The sequence below is a fragment of the Octodon degus genome, unplaced genomic scaffold (genome assembly GCF_000260255.1).
Source record: "Octodon degus isolate 3935 unplaced genomic scaffold, OctDeg1.0 scaffold00276, whole genome shotgun sequence".
Classification (NCBI taxonomy): domain Eukaryota; kingdom Metazoa; phylum Chordata; class Mammalia; order Rodentia; family Octodontidae; genus Octodon; species Octodon degus.
In genome coordinates, this window is record NW_004524852.1 from 596,033 (window position 1) to 600,790 (window position 4,758).

Sequence of the window (4,758 nt, forward strand, 5' to 3'; positions counted from 1 at the left end):
ATGTTAGAAATCACAGAGAAACTGAAGACAATGCAGAGAAAAGAATAGTCTGGAATGCTAACACTGGCTCCTGTTTCCAAAATCACAAGGTAAACTAAACAGCGTTGTGTTTTGTTTTGTTTTGTTTTTGAAAGGTTAAACAAAGGTTTATCAAACCCTTAGCCAAACTTAACAAATTAAAGACAGAAAACAAACAAACAAACATTTAAATGCATATAAAAGTTGGGGAAAGTCTGAGGTAATCGTGTAGGTGACCAGAGCGGAGGCTGTGATCCTTCAACTGCTATGAGCTGTACGATCGAGAAGATCCTGACAGATGCCAAGACATTGCTGGAGAGGCTGCGGGGACACGATGCGGCCGCCGAGTCGCTGGTGGATCAGGCGGTGGCTCTGTACCAACCGGGCGGCAGCCACGCGGGAGGAGGGAACAGCGCTTCCGGACTAGCAACAAGAAGATGCCTCCCACGTGAAGGAGATGGCCAAATATAAACCTCACATCCTGCTGTCCCAAGAGAAAACACAAAGTAGAGACTTGCAATAGGAAAACGGAGAGCTGGGGGTTTCCTTGGAGGAGCACCAGGGTGCTTGGAACTCATCATAAGCAAATACCGGAAACAGATGTTACAGTTGATGGTTGCTAAAGAAGCAGTGGATGCCGAACCAGGCCTGGAAGCTCACCAGTCTCACTGTGCAGAAACTGAAAGTCAAATTGACAGAATCTGTGAAATGGGAGAAGCGATGAGAAAAGCAGTTCAGATGGGTGGTGACCAGTTCTGTAAGATTCAGGAAAAACTAGCCCAATCAGAGCTTGAAAATAAGGAGCTCCGAGAATCATTATCCATCAGCAGCGAGTCTCTTAAGGCCAGAAGGGAAGCCTCAGTGGACACTGCTGCCCAGCCCATCACATGACTGAACTTCTGAGTGATGCGTAGAGATTGCCTATTTTTTTATTTTATTCTATTGAGAAACAAATATCAATGAGACAGTTTCAAAACTGATTAATAGGACAGTGTCAATAATTAATACATTGTTATCTTCTTAGGGGTTATCTGTAGTACAAGATGCAGACAGAATATCCTGTCCAAATGCTATTAGTAAAAATCTTTCTTCTCCTTGAATTAAGTGAAAGTAGCTGTATATCTAGCCTAACTATTCACCATATGCAGATACAAAATGGTCCTTCCTTTGTATCGCTTTTTTTTTGTTTAGTCCTGTCAGAAATGGGTATTCCATTGGCATCTAAATACTATAGGTGCTTAAATTCAGCAAAACAATCCAACACAGTCCAGCAGTCCACAAAAGTAGTGGATTATCCACAGAAGCTGTTGACTTGAGCCTTTTACAACTCAGCATATTAATATGGCTTTACTTTATATACTTCGTTTTTGTACTTTTCTGCTGGATGGTTAAGACCAAGATAAAGCAAGACCTATATACCAAGAAATGTAATGTTTGTATCTGATAAGGTCAGTAAAGTACCCTCAGGATTGATCCTATAACCCTTTACCACATTTTGCAGATCCTTTGTCAGTTTCAGCCATGTGGATGAGTCCTGGCCATTGCTTGACCAATTTGCTCTCTGTGAAAGCCTGATAGAATGTTTTCTTTCCATGTTGGCTTTCTCCTTAGGCACACTCTACATCATCGATCATGTTGCTCTGTGGTCCCATAATCTCCTTGATCAGAAAATTTGGGACACAGCTGAGTTAAATGATGTTACAGTACAGGTTCTCCTATGTCCTGAGTCTTCACTGACCTTGAAAGGCTATGGTCAAAATGTTGGCTGTCCTTGCAATCCTTCTATTTCTCTAATTTTTGGTCTGCAAACTTAAGTTGTTAATCCTCCAGAAGCGAAGCTTATTATTACCCATGAGATTGCCTATTAAGGAAGGAAGTTCTTATCTTTCCATTTGAGTGTTGGCCTTTCAGTGTCTTGCCTCAGACTTGATTTAGTGTTGATTAAAGGTATCAAGTGGCAGTGTAGAATTCCTAGTCAGAACCTACTATCTGCAAAAATATGTTTTTGGGTGTATTAGAATACAAATTCAGTTTCACCCTTCTTTTTTATAAGAGACTACTTTTCATTTTTATTTCAGGGACCTAGATTTCTATCAACTTTATTTTCAGATCATTTTGTTTTTCACATCTTTGAAAGTTTGAATACATTATTATAAGTCAATTATTGTATTTTATATAAAGTTATAAAATATGCTTCTAACAATTTTTAAAGATAATTAACTTTTTAAGTCTAAAAAAAAACCAAAATAAAGCAGTGGAAATCACAACTGACACTGCCAAAATCCAGAGGATTATAATAAACTACTTTGAAATATATTCCAATAAATTTGGGGAACCAAGAAAAAAATTGAGAAATTGTTAGACATATAAGAATTACAAAAATTAAACCAAGAAGATATTTTAAAATGTCTGAGGAGACCAATAACAGGTAATGAAACAGAGACAGCAATGCAACTCTACCAACAAAGAAAAACCAAGATCCAAAAGATTCACCACAGAATTCTACCAGGACATCAAGGAATAACCAACATTCTTCCAACTCTTCAAAGAAATTCAAAGAGAAGAAGTGCTACCAAACTCATTTCTGGAAGCTGGCATTATCCTGAAAGAAAAATCAATCAAATTTAACAACATAGGGAAAAAGAAAGCTAGAGGCCAATCTTGTTGATAAGCATAGAAGTGAAAGGTCTTAATATAGTAGTGGCAAAAGATGCAGTAAATATTTAAAAGAATCATATGTCATGACCAAGGAGACTTGATCCCATCAGTGCAAGGATACTTCACAATACATAAATCAATAAATGTAATAAATTCAACATCCATTTATGATTTCTTTAAATCTTGATAAAAATAGGCACAAAATAACTTTATTTCACTGCCAGAATCACACTAAGGGGAAAAAAATGAAAAATTTTCCTGTAAAATTGAGAACAAGACAACTTTCACTGGTTAAAAACCAGTACTCAAAAATACAGCATAGCAATCATGCACAAGAAAGAAATAACTGGGATACATATTAGAAAAAAAGAAATCAAGCTATCCTTATTTGCAGATCATATGATCCTTTACAGAGAACACAAAAATTCCACCAAAAGACTTGTACAACTAATAAATTTAGCACAAGAGCAAGACACAAAATAAGCACCATCCCCTGTACAATGAGTCCACCAAGAAAGAAATTGAGAAAACAATATAATTCAAAATAGCTTCAAAAATTTAAAGATTTAGAAATCAACATAACCAAGGAAATGAGAGACCACTACAATGACAACTACTGTATCCTGAAAAAGGAGCTGAAGAAAGCATTAGAAAATAAAAAGACATCTCCTCTTCCTGGATAGGCAGAACAAAAATGGTCAAAAATTACCATATTACCAAAGATAATGTGTACTTAATGACATCTCCATCAAAGTACCAAGAGTGTTCCTCACAGAACTAGAGAAAAAATTTCCTAAAATTTATAAGGAATCAGAAGAGACCCACAACAGCAAAAGCAACCCTGGGCAACAAAAGCAAAGGAAGAGACATCACAATCCCAAATTTAAAGCTATACTACAAAGCCACAGTAATAAAAGAAAAAACACCAGGATGATACACAAAAACAGATGTGCTGTCAAACAGAACACAGTGAAGGATGCATAAAATATCTCAGACATATTCAGCCAACTGATCTTGGACAAAGGAGCCAAATATTTATGCTGGAGAGAAGATGACCTCTTGAATAAATGCTGCTGAGAAACCTGACTGACCATGTGCAGAATAACAAATCTGGACCCATATTGTTCACCTTGTGCTAAAATAAAACAAAATGAATCAAAGATCCAGATGTCAAAACAGAAACATTGAATCTGCTAAAATATAAAATCTATAAAACTCCTGAAAACATACATAGGCAGAGACTCTCTGAACCAAAGACTACTGCACAAGAAATATTATCAAGAATCAAGAAATAGAATTGCACTAAGCTAAAAGGCTTTTGTGAAACAAAGTAAAACAGCAAAAGTGAAGAGACAACCTGCCCAGTGGAAAAGATTGCCAGCTATTCCTCAGTCACAGAACAAATATCTACTGTATATAAAGAATACCCAAAAACTAGACTTCCAAAAATAGAAGACTCAATTTTATTTTATTGTGAAATATAAAAACAGACGCAAGAACAAAAATCAGAAACAAAGACAGAAACAGGGTAACACAACAAAACATATGTTACAGATTTTCAAAACAAAAATAGCTGATTAACAATAGTTGATATATTATCTGTTTTATTGTCAAATCTGTTGCTCAGATTAACAGATATAATTATGTAAGATTGGACATATGATTTCATATTATTGCTTGCTTTCAAGAAACCTTAAATTTTTGTTCTTTTTTTGGCAGAACCAGGGATTGAACTCAGGCCCTTGCACTTGCCAGGGAAGTGCTTATTCCACTGACCCATCTCCCTGGCCCCAAATTTTTGCTCTTGTCTCTCTTTTTTTCCTTAACTTTTTAAAAAATCTGTTTCAAAAACAGCATAGTAGTAATTGATATGACATTAGAAACAGGACACATTTAGAAGCTCAAGATGACAGATATTCAAGCATGTTTTTTGTATTACACATTACTGTCCTCAATGCATTTGCTTAGATTGCAGATATCAGCACACAGTTAGTCAAGGTGACAATTCTACACATTAACTGCTATTCTAAAAGAATTGATGGAAATTATTAGTACAATCACCTCAGCCATTATATATATATA

General features: G+C 35.9%; 1 pseudogene; it reads left to right on the plus strand.

Annotated features, from left to right (window-relative positions):
* The first annotated feature begins 285 nt into the window (after window positions 1-285).
* On the plus strand, window positions 286-909 carry LOC101564437 (annotated as a pseudogene).
* Window positions 910-4,758: the final 3,849 nt, after the last annotated feature.